General features: G+C 44.5%; 1 pseudogene across 1 annotated transcript in view; it reads left to right on the top strand.

The window, feature by feature from the left end:
- Positions 1-692: 692 nt before the first annotated feature.
- LOC146195967 (uncharacterized) overlaps positions 693-14,526 on the top strand; it is a 111,294-nt pseudogene continuing 97,460 nt past the window's right edge. The window contains exon 1 of the transcript XR_014706065.1: positions 693-813. The product of XR_014706065.1 is annotated as an uncharacterized LOC146195967 (transcript). The remainder of the gene's footprint in view (positions 814-14,526) is intronic.

Below are 14,526 nucleotides of genomic sequence, written 5' to 3'. Positions count from 1 at the left end.
TACGACGAAACACAGCGTCGAAATGAGCGAGAATACGCGCGTGCGCGCAATGAGCACTCCGGTGCAGCTGTCCTTTTCCAGGCTGCTACGGGAACCGGATACAACCCCACCAGCTTTTTGTGCGTTATCGCATTTCCTTTTTTCTGCATGCCGCTTGGAAAAGACAACAAAAGACTATGTGGTACCGCCTGCTTTTCTGTATGAGAGGAAAGTGTGAATTGATAAGCGAAGTATACCTTTAATTTGTCGCAGGAAAGTGCTGCTAGACCCTTAGCAAAAAGAAGCAAAATGCTGATATGCATGTAGTATAATCAGCGGGCGTATATCGCATTCCATCCAGCGCTACCATCTGACCGCTTTTTTATAACTTGATGAAAGCGATCAGAAAAAAAAAATGATGATGGCGATAATGGTGCTCAAAAGAAGCAGGGGTGGTGACCAGTTCCCGTAACAGCCTCGCAGAAGACAGCTGCACCGGAGTGCTCATTGCGCGCACTCATAAGGCTGAGTCCTAGCGAAATGTGGCATGTGGTGTTGCTTCTCTTGCGCATACATTTATTAGAGCATAAGAAGGCGAGGCAAATAACTACAGAATGTGAAAATGCAAAAGGCAGTAAGTTAAAGGGCATCGATGTCTATTCGATGCGACACGTCACACGATGTGCGAAATTTACGACAAATTATATGGGAACAATCTGCAAAGCATAACTTCATAGGATAAGCATATAGATGGCCGTACGTGTTTCACATAATCGGTCTGTATGTCTATCATCGCGCAAAGTCATCCGTATATTGTATTTGAAGACAAAGCAGGTAATTTTTTTTACTTTCATATATATGCATAGCCGTATATGTGTTATGGTGCAATTATTGTGAGGTTTTACAATTCCGCTGTAGTGGAAACATATTTGCAGATTAGCTCCAGACAGGTTTGGTTTGATGTATAGGATTTATCGTCCCAAAGAAATTAAAGATATGGGACGACGCCATAGCGGTGGGATCCATAAATGTTTACCGCTCGGGGCTCATTAAAATGCAGTTACAACGCAAAGCACACGACATGCTTGCATTTCGCCTCCATCAATAAGCGCCCGCTGCGGCCGTTATTCAGTCTAGTCTTCTTGTGTACATTAGTGGAATGCCCTAGCCACAGCGTCACCTCGGGGGAGCCCTTATCTCTAAGAAATCAAAATCGACAAAAATATCAAGATATCTTTAGAGAATCAGTATACAGTAATGTGCTTAGGTTTATCTTGTTTTGGCAATAATTCAGTATCTAAAGCGAGTAGCAGTTCTGAGTGCTTGTGCATTACTATTTAATCTGGATCAAGGCCTGGTATTTAAACATATGGAAGACTCCCTATATAACAATAAAGCGGAACTTCTGGACTGCCACAAGGGCAAGGGAAGAATGGCCAACCCTCTTGATACCCACGTCGTTCCGCTATGGGGCAGGCGAAAAAGGGCTTGCCCATGTCGGCCCTATGTCGGTGTCATCGAGGAATTGTGCTAGACCTTACCAAATTTCCACATCTGGCCCTCACCTTTATTTCAGCTGCCCTAGTTCAGGTGCTTCACATATCAGATAGCATATACCGTGGCTGGCAAACATCTTTTCTTTCCATTTGTATATACAATAAATAACCACCACCTCTCCTGCTCCTTGTCGGGTATATGCGAGAAAACGGCCGTTAATTTGGGCTAAGTAAGTGCACTCAAAGCACATTCTACGGCCCTTAAGATTGTATGTTTGATGTTGGAAGTAGTTTCAACTTTTTTTTTTTCATATTGCCGGTAGATCATAGGTCACTGTGCTACAAATGTCTATCTATAAATTTATTTATTTTGCAAACCTTGCGAGGGAATTTTATTACTGCAGATTTCTTCTCGTCAGTATACTACTAGAACAGCTACTTGCACAATCAGAAAGTAATAAAAGAGGCTATTGGTGTGTCAGCGTTCGTACTGCCACCCTCTTCCTTATTCTCTCAGATCGGAAAACCTGAAATCAAACACTGGGAGCGCATGCAAACTGAAACATTAATGTCATTTAAAAAAACAATTTTGCATTGCTTGAAACATCTCAATGCTTCACTTAACGTTTTAGCATCTAACAGTCGCAGATATATGCACTCCTCGCTGTACCAGTAGCGAAATGAGCATTTAGCACCCATGTCCCCAAGCATTCATATAGCACCCGTGTTCTCTTAACATTCAAAGCTATTTAATCTTTCATCTGCTGTGCCCAAGCAGTGATCGCAAAGGAAATACTCTGGGAACTGTAAGGCACACTATGTAGAATCAATACAGACTGGCAGATTTTTCGAAGGCAACTTATGTTGGTCTCAGTCAACAGCCCTTATTGTTGACTGACATTATTTCAAGAATGAAATGCCACTTTTGTCACATGTGTGCCCCTATTTCGCATTTTAGTTGATGCAGCGAGGCCTTGGCTCTGCCAAACATCTGTTACAAAATAGGACCATTTTTCCATGAAGTGAGAAATCATGCTTTTTATGTTAAGAATATATCATGTGTATCGATGAATAAGTTTCTAACTCCTATGCTCGCAAATTCCTTCTTGTGGACATGCTAGCCACCATTTGCTGTAACCTCGATAATTCTCAGATCTACTTATCCCTGGTACGCACTCATTAATATTTTCTTCAATAATAAATTCCCAAATTCCATCTGACCAACTCACTCATAAATTATTACCCTATTTCTATGTGTTTATGGACAGAACACATAATCAAAGCCTCACCCATCATCGTCATCATCAAAGCCTGACTATTCCCATCGTAGGGTGAAGACTTCTCCCATACTCCTCCGATTAACCGGGTCCTGTGCTAGCTCAATTTACTTCACCCCTGCGAAATTCTAGCGTCATACGCCAAACTTTCTGCCACCCCCACTATGCTTTCCTTCCATTGGAGTCTAATTTGTTACCTTAAGCGACTATCGATTGTCCTCTGCACCCACTACTTGCACTTCTCATTCCCATTACTACTTAAATTCCGCTGAACCTGAAATCGAAAACCGGGAGCCCGTGCGAACTGAAACATTACATGTCATTCAAAAATGAATTTTGCTTTGCTTGAAACATCTCAATGCTTCACTTTACGTTTTAGTATCTAACAGTAGCAGATATATGCACTCCTCACTGTATCAGTAACGAGATAAGCATTTAGCACCTATGTCTTTAAGCAATCATTCACGTGTTTTCTTAACATTCAAAGCTATTTAACCTTTCATCTGCTGTGCCGAAGCAGTGATCGCAAAGAAAATACTCTGGGAGCTGTAAGGCATACTATGTAGAATCAATACTTACTAGCAGATTCTTCGATGGCAAATTATTTTGGTCTCAGTCAACAATAATTATTGTTCATTGGTAACGTGCACGGTAGCGGCAGCAGCAGCGGATGCGTCGTAAGAAGTGTCACTGAGGGGTGATAACTCAAGTTGAGCACGGGTGCAATCTATTATGGCGTTATGATTGGAGAGGAAGTTCCAACCAAGGATAACGTCATGTGATGAGCGGGCGAGGACGAGGAATTCGATTGTGTATTGAACGTCGTCGATTGCAAGGCGGGCGGTGCAGGCGGCTAATGGTCGAATGTCCTGAGCGCTGGCGGTGTGAAGAGAAATGGCAGGAAGCGACAACATTACATTTTTGAGTTTGCGACAGAGGGTGTAATTAAGAACTGATACGGCTGCGCCAGTGTCTACAACTGCTTCGACAGGAACTCCCTCAATGAATACGATAATAATGTTGGCTGGTACTGAAACAGGTCTTGTGTTAGTCCCTGATTGCGCAGTTTTTGCCTCCGGAACTGCGGCCGTTAGTTTTCCGTGTGAACGGCTGATTGGCGGCGGAGCATCGGAGAACGGGAACGACGGCCAGGTGAAGGCGAGCGGTGGGATCGGCGATCGTAACTTGAAGAGGACTACGGAGGAGGCTCAGGGAACACGGGCGAGGGGGACGGGGTAAGATTGTACATCGGCTCACGTGTATAGTCGTAGGAACAAGGGCCACGATTGCGGCACAAACGAGCCACATAGCCGGCGACTCCACAGGCGTAGCAAATGGGTCAGTTGTCTTGTGTGTGCCAGGGGTTGGAAGGCTGTGGCTGTAATTGACGGCGGAGAACCGGACGATTAGGGGGGATTGTAGGCAGCTGAGGTTGCTGATGTCCCTGAGGCTCGTATAGGAGGGGAAGCCAGTTGTATACAGGGGCGACAGGGGGTGGTGGCGGCACCAAAACATCAGCTTACGTGAGAGGAGCCGCCACCAGGGGCTGCTAAAGAGGTGAAGGCAGAACCTCAGCGACCTGCTCTTGTATAACACGCTGAAGGGTGGGATTGAGCGGCGGCACAGGCGCAGGTGCTGGGGGCAGGTAGATAAACAAAGGTGGCATGCGACTTCCTCACGAACAAACTGTTGAATCTGCTGAATGAGCGACTGCTGATCCAGGGCACCGTCCCCGGAGAGAGCCAACCTGGAGAGGGTGGCCTGCTGAAGGCCAGCACGTCGTGTGGAAAGCCGCCTTTTGCGCAGCTCATCGAAGCTTTGGCAGAAGCTGATAACATCGGACACAGCTTGGGGATTTTGGCGACGAGCATATGGAAGGCGTCATCGTCAATTCTTTGCATAATGCGCCGGATCTTCTGGGCGTCACTCATGGTAGGGCTGACGCGCTTGCAGAGGTCGACGACATCTTCTATGAAAGTGGTGAAGTTCTCGCCGGTTTGTTGTGCCCGACTTTGCAAGCGTTGCTTGGCGCGAAGCTTACGTATAGCCGGACGGCCAAAAATTTCGGTCAGGCTGGTCTTCAGAGCCGCCCAGGTAGGGATGTCACTCTCATGGTTGCGAAACCATAGATTGGCCACGTAGCTCAAATAAAAAATGTTTCCCGTTGTCGTCCCACTTGTTGTACACACTTACGCATTCATACGACGCCAACCAGTCTTCTACATCCGTGTCATCGGTGCCGCTGAAGATGGCTGGGTCGCGCTGACGCGTTGCCACGGTACAGATGACAGGCGATGGGGTTGGCGGTTGGTTGTCGGTCTCAGGCATCGCTGAAGTGGTAGGCAATGTTCGGCTGCGAAGCTCCAGGTTGAGGGGATTGCTGTCACCTCCACCACTTGTAATAGGAGTCCTTAAACAGGGCGCTACGCCGTCAACAGTCAATGGAACGTTCTGCGATCAGTCGTTGCACTTCTGTAAGCGCACGCCCGAGCGTCGGAGAGAGAGCTTCATTGTCGTTTTCTTTCCTGACCGTCACGCGCGTTGAACATGGTTGTCGTTCTCTTCAGAGCATCAGGCGCTGAACATATCAGAGCGCAGTACCTGTTTTACACAGTAGACAGAATTGTGATCCGTTACAACGCTTAATGGGCAGCCATAAAGTCATAGACGAAACCGCTGGATGCCAAGGACACCTCCTAGACATTATTTTCATTGAGCGCGTAGTTCAAATCGGTATTCTAGGAAGTACAGCTTGCGTATGCTATAGCATGCTATTCCTCGTTGCAGCGCTGAATCAAAATTGCCAAAATGCCAACACCAATCGAACTTCTATTGAGAGCTAAACATTTCTGTCCAAAGGAGAATTCTACTGACAAGTTAAAAGAACACCAATGGGTGCCTCCATCTTTGTCGCTATGGTGAATATAACTATGCAGCGTATCTGAGCTCTTTCCACCGACCGCCAAAGATTTTTCTGATACATGTCGATATCTGTTTCTCAATCATTAAGAAATAAAAAGTCTAAAATTTCATTTCTCCTCTAAATTCTATACAACTGGATATTCAGTTCTCCCTAGAAGTCAAAGAGCGAGACACCTGGCCGTTTTTGAACGTTCTATTGACTCGAGAAAAAATCGTCCCTAATTCTCCGTCTATCGCGAGTCCACTCACATAGACCGATATTTGCACTTCACTTCGGACAACCCGACATGACATAAAACATCAGTTTTGATGACCTTACTACAAAGAGTCGAGAAACATTGAAGCACAGAGCCCGACAGAGCAGAAGAAAAGTGCTTAATATTCAAGGCAAACACCATGGATTGCTAACCTAGATCATTTTTTCCGAAATGAACATGCCTTCAAAAACGCAACGACAGGCTCCAGGGTGAAAATAACCCACCACAACCAACTTCATCGAAAAAATATGTCACTATTCCCTATGTCGGAGGCGCCAGCGAAACCACCGCCCGCATAGTAGAAAAAAGAAGTGATGTGGGTGGCGCACGTCTTTAAACACTTTGAAGAACGCGCTACATTTTCCGTTAGATTGACTGCTAAGAGAAAGAACCTAAGGTATTGTTTACAAAATTCTCTGCGCCGACTGTGACGCTATCTACATTGGCGAAAAGAACCAAAAAGAAAGAGTTGGCAACTTAAGAATGATGTAGGAAATTTCTCAAGAGAGAAACCTTTTAGCTGAACATTCAGAAGATTCCGACCGTCGAATAAATTTTTAAGAAACGTGCAACCTAGAAACCGGGAATGATTACCAAAAAAGATGCCTTCTCGACTCATGGCATATACAGAAGACCGTAAACAATGTCAACCGGACAATAGGCAACCTTACTGCTGCGTACATACAAGGTCCTCGCTCCTTCCGTGCCACTTTACAGAAGAAACGAAAAAAGACGGCAACAGGCGCTCCTTCACCTGCAGCACCGAGACTCAGGATTTGCAGTGCCCGGCAGCTGGCCTCATTAATAACCGACTCGCTTAAAGCCTTTCCTTCCTTTAAGAGCCTTAAAAGAACGCGCATACAGAAATCCCTGCCCAGCATGGGTGCGAAGAAGAGAAAGGCTGCGGTGGTACCATATGTGCACAGAATTTCACATGGCCTAAAAAATATAGGCAGGAGGTAGGGTGTTTACGTCGCATTCATCGCTCCGCTCAAGATGAAGAGGATTTGTCCGGCTATTCAAAGGGAAACAGAATCGAAGAAGCAAAAATGTGGGGTAAAATAGGGAGACCCATGTACTGAATGCAAGGCTGGTGTTGTGTACAGGCTTCCACTCTCTTGTGGAGCCTGTTATATAGGACAAATAGGACGATGTATTAACAAGAGACTACTGAATACCGGAATAACTTGGAAAGTGGCAAGGACAACATATTTCCGGTCTCGCATTGCCCTTCATGTGAAACAATGAAGGAGAAGAAGTGCACTCCTATGTTTGACCGGGGGCCCTATTCTCGACAGTTCGCCATTTTGTTCAAATTGTGGCGTAGGCGTGACGTGTGCAGTAGGATGGCGCCAGGTTATGTAAGCACACAATCTGAGTACGCATTCTGAAGAAAAAGAGAAATAAAGTAACAGAAAAAGGCGCGCTGTCGTCTGCTGCTATATATTGGCACCAAGTATGAAAAACGACGGTGCTCCTGCAGGAACCGATACTCTGCGGTGCATTTCGTGAATCGGAAGCCTCGGGTTGCAGTGAGGCGAGTGAAGTAATTTTTGGCGTTTCGATATTAGTGTCTCATAACATACTTGCGGTCGAACATTCGGCATCAGCTACGCACGGAAAGGCTGCGCAGGTTTCAGCTGAAGAGCAAGAACGGCAATGGAATATTCTCAAAGGGTTGGTGCAAAATGGGAGCGGAAAGTAGCATTGCTGTTCATATGCGCCGATAAACTTTCACGTTCACTTATCAGTGGCTTTTAAATGCAGGATCTAAAACGTTTAAGGACTTGGTCGTAAACAGAAGGAATCGACAGGTTTCAAAAGTAGCTCTAGCACTGACGAAGAGGAGCCAGCGCAGACGGTAATGTCCATCTCAGAAGGCAACTCTCGCAGTCTCAAAGTATCAGTTACGGTTAGGTACGGCTGTGTTATCCACCTTTTTCGAAAAGGCGCCTTATGACCAGCTACCGTCAGGTCACCAATTCTGCTTAAGTTTCTAACATATTGTGTCGGCTTGAGTTGTGTAGAGCGCGGAAAGCAGCGCGGAGAGAGAGAGAGAGAGAGAGAGAGAGAGAGAGAGAGAGAGAGTGAGAGTCTTCTCCACACACGCTCACACGAAGTGGGAGGCATACGCTAGGCCTTACACCTAGTCGGTTAAATTTTCATGCGCTGGCGTGCGAAAAGCATTTGCGACACGCAAAAGATGTCCGAGAAAGAGAACGTAACAGAAGAACAGAATAGCAGGAAACATAATTAACCGATTCTCATGCTACCGCAAATGTGCAGAGGGGAATAAACGGACAATATGTAAAGAAAGCGAAAGATGGCAGAGGAAATTATGGTATGATTTCCTCTGTCATCTTTCGCGCGTATTCCTTACTGTCCAAACAGTAAAATACAAATAATAAGGGGATATTATTTTCAGGTTGTATTAAAAAAAGCAACTAACAGAAAATGTCACTCAACTACATCATATGATTATAGCGTATCGTCATAACGTCCTCCGGAGTACTTATGTTTTTCTAAAAAATAAGCAATGGGGAGCCTGCACGCAATTAAATGAAAACTTTATATAAAAAACACATCACATGTGGCTAGTCAACATGTTACACGTAGATGGAACATGCATTATTTTATTAAAATAGAAGCTGTGAGTATTTTTGCTTGCTTTGCCCATCGTGGAAAGGCTGCTCTATTGATTAAAATTGCAGTGTGTGCATAGTGCAAAACAAAAAAGGCAGTGCTTAAGGTAGATGTTTAGAAAAGTGTTTGGTGATCCAGCGCTGCCTGTTCCGCGAAGTTTCTGCGCAGCCATCGAATCATATTACCCCTCATGTAATATCAGGTAACCGATCAGACAGATAATTAGAAAGCATCGCGGTGCTCTCTGAAATCCATGAGGGTTTGGTGGGCACTGTTTAACACAGAGACAAAGAGAAGAAAACGCGGCATTGGCGCCTTTATTTCTCTTCTTTGTCTGCATTTTAAAGAGCGCCCACGAAACAATCCTGAACAACCTACAACTCACCCAACTTCCCTTTCTGTTGCTCTCTGAAATGCTTCGTCTCGCGCAGATCAACCACTTGAGTTAGCGGGCCGCCTTGCTGCCCCTGGAAACGAAGGTGCGGATTGATGGTTTTTTTATGAGAGCAAAGAATTTGCAACGGGAGGGTAGCTACGACCCTCGTGCGGCTGTAAATCTGCGTCTTCATTATTAATCCTCTAAAAGATGACGCAGCTGAAAAGTTTTCTTATGATGTCGTTTCAGTGCTTTCTGCATTTACAATATGTGTCAGCTTACTTCACCACCCTCCAAACTCTCTACCAAACTACGGTTACACTGCACTTCGAATTCGCCATGTTATTTTCGCGGCCGCCTCTAGTGGCTAAAATGTGCCATCCAACATTGGTCACTTACAGCAATGGCAGAACATCATTTGCGTAATGAAACGTCATTTTGACGTCATCATAAATGTTTATGCATGACGTATTTGCCGCCACACAACGTCAGCCAATCAGATTTCAGGAGTCTGTTCCTGACAGTGGGCGGTTCATTCCAGCCCATTCGTAATACAAGCGTAAGTGCTTCCTATTCTATTATATATACCTCTGTTTTCCCTCCACAGTTATTTATATTTATACCCTGCATGCATTATGAATACCACTGCTAAAAATCGTTGTTCACGCTCACATCATTTTTACGTCACCGCAAAAAGTCGTTCTGACACACCGAAATTTCGCGCCACAAATTTGAAACACGTGACTGTTCTGCGAACCAATCAGAGAACAAAATGGCGCCGAACGGCGGCCATGTGCGTCGAGAATAGGGCCCCAGGTTAGGATTTTGTATCGCCACAAAGAAAAGATGATGAGAGATATAGTTGAAACATATTTTATTTCAACGGACAGTAAGCGTGTCAGCAAGACCTTTCTTGCACTTTCAAGCAAAGAGATGTCTTTTTTGAGTGACTATTTGTGCAGCAGGTGAACCCAGGAGTTGTTTCACGTTATTGTTTCGTTTTCGTCATGTTTGTTTTTATCTTTTTATCTGGGCCTTGTAGTAAAGGCCTAGGCGTAGTTGTGAGTCAGGGCTTGTACTGTGGCTTCCTTTTATCTTGTCCTTTGTCTTCTTGTTCGCGCTGTTTAACATAATAATGAATGTGTACCAACTCGCCCCAACAAAGCATTTTGGTAAGGTATATAATTGCGCTGTACCAATTGGTCGGCTTAAGGGCCGTTTACACTAGGCCGATCTACGTCGGCGGAGCATCGCCAGACGCGTCTTTTGCGTGGTCGTCGTGCTTGTCACACGGCGCCGACGCCGACAGCGCGCCGATGGCCGACCGACAGGGATGTTGGTCGGCGGACGCCGAAAGCGAAGCGATCGTGCTGCTGTCGGCCGATATCCTAGTCAGACTACGACGACGCGATGCCTCACTGCCCGCGCCGACCAATAGCAGTCGCTGCCTTCACCTCGCCCCGCCCACAGCCGCGTCTCTCGTCTGCTGCAGACCCCGGGGCTACTGATTTTTATACCTGCTTCTCGCTTTTTACCACTTGTTCACCAAATAGCGTACGTATTCGCTAAATGAATGCTTCATGATAATAGTAAATGCTTTGCCCTTTCCCGTGTGAGCGAGAAATTTTATCGGGAATGCGCCAATGACGACGAGTGCATGCCAACGACGCTGCAGTTTACATTTGTGTGCATACACACACGCTGCTCGTTTTCATGGCAATACAACCGCCTGCCGGGCTCTACTCGGGTATTTTCTTTTCTCAGGCTACGACTGCACATTACGCATTTACACAATGCGATAACTCCGCAAGAAATGCAAATCAGGCGATATACCGCATGAGAAATGTTTGGGATTTGGTTTTTGACATCGCACGAGAGCGGCGCTTCCTGCTAATTGTATTTGCTTTCTTCGATGCCATCAATGCTCGATTCTGATTCCTTTTATCCGGAAGTATTGCTTGGCAACCATTTGCATGAATTAAAACGGTGTTATTTGCGTCCCAAGAGCGAGAAAGAGAAAGAGAGAGAAGGCAGAGAGGTGAACCAGGAAAGCTTCCGGTTTGCTACCCTGTATTTTTAATGTTTAGTATAAGCCCAAACTTCTCACTCTCTTCTTGTACGCGCATCAGAAGTCTCTCGAGTTCCACTTCCTTTTCTGCCATTTAACTGCTATCTTCCGCATATCTATGGTTGTAGATACGTTTTTCAGCAATGTTCACTCCAGCTGAAGACTCGTCCGGACCGGCTTTCCTCATGATGCACTCAGCATATAGGTTAAAAAGGCTGGGCGACAGTATGCAGCCTTGTCTCACTCCTTTCTCAATCGGAAACCAATCAGCAAGACCATGCCCAGTTCCGACAGTGGCCTCTTGCCTTTCATATAGGTTCCTGTGGAGACAGATGAGGTGAATTGGAACTCACATCTCTTGGGGAGCTTGCCACAACCTGCTGTGGTCTACGCAGTCAAACCCTTTCGCATAAACAATAAAGCAGAAGTAGATGGGTTCTGGAACTCTGTTGCTTTTTCCAGGATCCAGCGAAGGTTAGCAATCTGGTCTCTAGTTCCTCTGCCCTTGCGAAACCCAGCTGACACGTCCGGAAGCTCGCGATTCACATACTGCTGCAGCCTACCTTATAGAATTTTCAACATCACCTTATTGCATGCGAAATAAGCGCGATCGTGCGGTAGTTGGAACAATTTTTGGCACTGCCTTTCTTTGGAATGGAGATGTAAACTGAATGCAACAGTTTCATTTCATAAACCACAGCAGATACTGATTTTTAGCATTCCCTAGTCTTTTTGCGTTATTTATATTCCATTCGACTCATGTCTGACAAACGGTATAGTTACCTGAATTAGCGCGGTTTCCAGTAAGGACCCAGGGAATCAACAGGTCATTTTGGTCTCTGGGTAACTTTCTGCGTTTCCAAGCCGCATATATGTGCGTCGTAAAACTTGGTTTCAAATCATGAACTCACTGTCTGCAGAACTTAAAAATGAAATTTCATGCATAAAGTGTGCTTGCAGGTAAACGTTTAAAAATATGTATTTGATGCAAAAAAGCTTTTACAGTGTGATGACCGTATTTCCTCTATACGTATACTAGAGAGGAATTAACCACCCTATTGTTTTGCTTGCCTCTTGGATCCTTACCAAGCGGGACTGGAGACCTTTTAGCACTGGGAAAATATTCGTAGCTTATTATTCGGAGAAATCACAGAATACGCTATTCTTTCCGAAAATATATCTCTGAAGTTATGCTGCTCGGATCGCTGGTGTGGTGGTGAATTCAAACAGAATTGCTTGTAAATTATCGCGCTTTCTATAGCAAGGTGCAAAATCTTGCAACAGGTAAATTAATGCGTTATGCAACTTGGTGTTGCTTTTCATGTAAGTAGTCTTGGCCCTTGAATAATTTTGAGACAGAGTTGCACACAGTCTATTATGCCACCTACTATTGCAGAGGTTGTGTGCTTTCTTTCTGAGTCGCGGACATGTTTTTTGAAAACCGCGTTTTTGTCATAACTATAGCACACTAAAGTAAACAATCGGATCGCAGATAATTACCGGCGAGCGTTTTGCTCCCAAGTGTTAGAAAATAACCCGAAGCATACTGTGAACTAGGTTGGTCAGGCTCCTAAAAGAACCGGCATTACCTTGTAGTAGGGGCAAGAAAATCATTGTATTAAAAGATATTTTGGTTCCCTCTCTCAGTACGTCTTTAAATGGTTTTTATTCCCAGCGAAAGTGTTGCAAATGGCTATGTACAAAATCGTGCCGCTCGTTTCATTTCTCGCAACTATTGCAGACATTCCAGTATAACTAACAATAAGGCGTCGTTATCCCTACCATCCTTAGAATCTCGCAGAACAATAGCACTTATCTGCCTCTTCCATAAAATTGTTTATAGCCATCATTCCTTCACACTACCTCTCACAAAGCCGGCCCGCACATCTCACCCATTGCATAATCACCTCAGTTTTAAACGCCTTTCAGGAAGAGCCACTGCATTCTACTCATCAGCCCTGCCCCGTGCCATCATTTATTGGAAGAGTCTTCCTGATAACTTTGTTTACACTTCAGATTATGTTATTTTCAAAGAAAAAATAAGCAACATTTTGTTCTGAAGTGTGCTGTTACTGAAGTGTATTTCTATAGTGTGCTTTTCAAATTTTGTTCTCTTTTCTTGTGTTTGCCATTGTATAATGTTAACGTTTTGAAAATAACGATGTTAAAATAACCATCTTCTACATGCTTCTTTTTTGCACCCCAGTTATGTAACCCCCCTCACATAATACTCTAATCGGAGCCCGTGAGGTATTCGAATAAATAAAAAGAATCATTTCTAGGCCCGTTAATCCTTCTCTTTAATACAAAATACATTGTGAACATTCAAAATTCAGACAAGATCATATCATATGCAGAATAGGCGGACCTATTCTATTATTGTAGCGGCCTGAGAACGTAGAACTGGTGCTTACGCTTAGTTGAATGAAATATATTAAGGCGAAAAGCCTTAATGCCGCATCTTTGTCGACGAAAGGTTGTCGACCAAAAGGTTTCAGCAGAGGTGTCACGTTTACGACTGCGCGAGTTAAAATTAATTAATAAACGTTGCCTCAACCAGGAATCGAACCATCATCCTTTGGAACCCCAGCCCAGCGCTTTACCGACGGCGCCACATCCCGGATTTTGTTTTCAGCATGGCATTTATTACATGCCTTTAAATGCCGGAAAGAGCTATATACATTACTTACAGAGTAATCAGCCTGTAGGCGAAAAGTCCAATTGAAACACACAACACCGCACCACACAACTTAGCACAAATTCACTAAAACGGTGGCAAGGAACGACAACACATCAACGATGTCAGCCAGCCTGGTTGATACTCACTGTCTTCGTGTCTTTAAGCTGGTGCACCATCTGGCCGAAATGAATACTGGGGGAAACGAGAGGCATAGCATAACGGTCCAACCATACGCGTTTTCCACAGATTGTGCAGCCCAAGGAAGAGAATCTTGTGAAATTGTTCTTGGTCATGTTCGGTGGCTATTAATAATGCACACGGTGGGAATATAGTACAAAGCCTTTTTTCAGTGTTCATTGCAGAACGTCCCGAAATAATATTGCCTCTTTGCAGGCAATAAAACAGTTTTCGATGGTTTCAGGTGTATCACATAGCCTACAATTAACAGAAGAAAGAAAAATATTTTTCTTGTGACGCCGCACTTTACCCGGCAGAACTCCGGCATGAATTAAGTTTCAAGAAAAATGTTTTAGTAGAATGCGTGATCGGCATTTTGCGCAACCTTTTTAACACATTATGCCCCATACAATTAGAATAAAGTGAATGATATAAGGAAGTAGGGAACCACATAGATATCAATTCTTTGTATAAATTGTTCCGTGAAACAGAGAATAAGTACTCATAAGAAAACGAACTGCCAGAAAAAGCCCTGAATCGCAAATTCTTTCATGAAACCAAATATTAAGGGCCGATTGCTAAAATTGGAAGAGAACACTACGTTGGGAAGAATGGTCACAAAATTAGTTTACCGGAATGATCTGGTAATTG

This window comes from Amblyomma maculatum, chromosome 3 (genome assembly GCF_055883805.1).
Source record: "Amblyomma maculatum isolate TAMU_Amacu chromosome 3, ASM5588380v1, whole genome shotgun sequence".
NCBI lineage: Eukaryota > Metazoa > Arthropoda > Arachnida > Ixodida > Ixodidae > Amblyomma > Amblyomma maculatum.
Note: the sequence above shows the minus strand (reverse complement) of the source record. Positions and strands in the feature narration are given on the sequence as shown.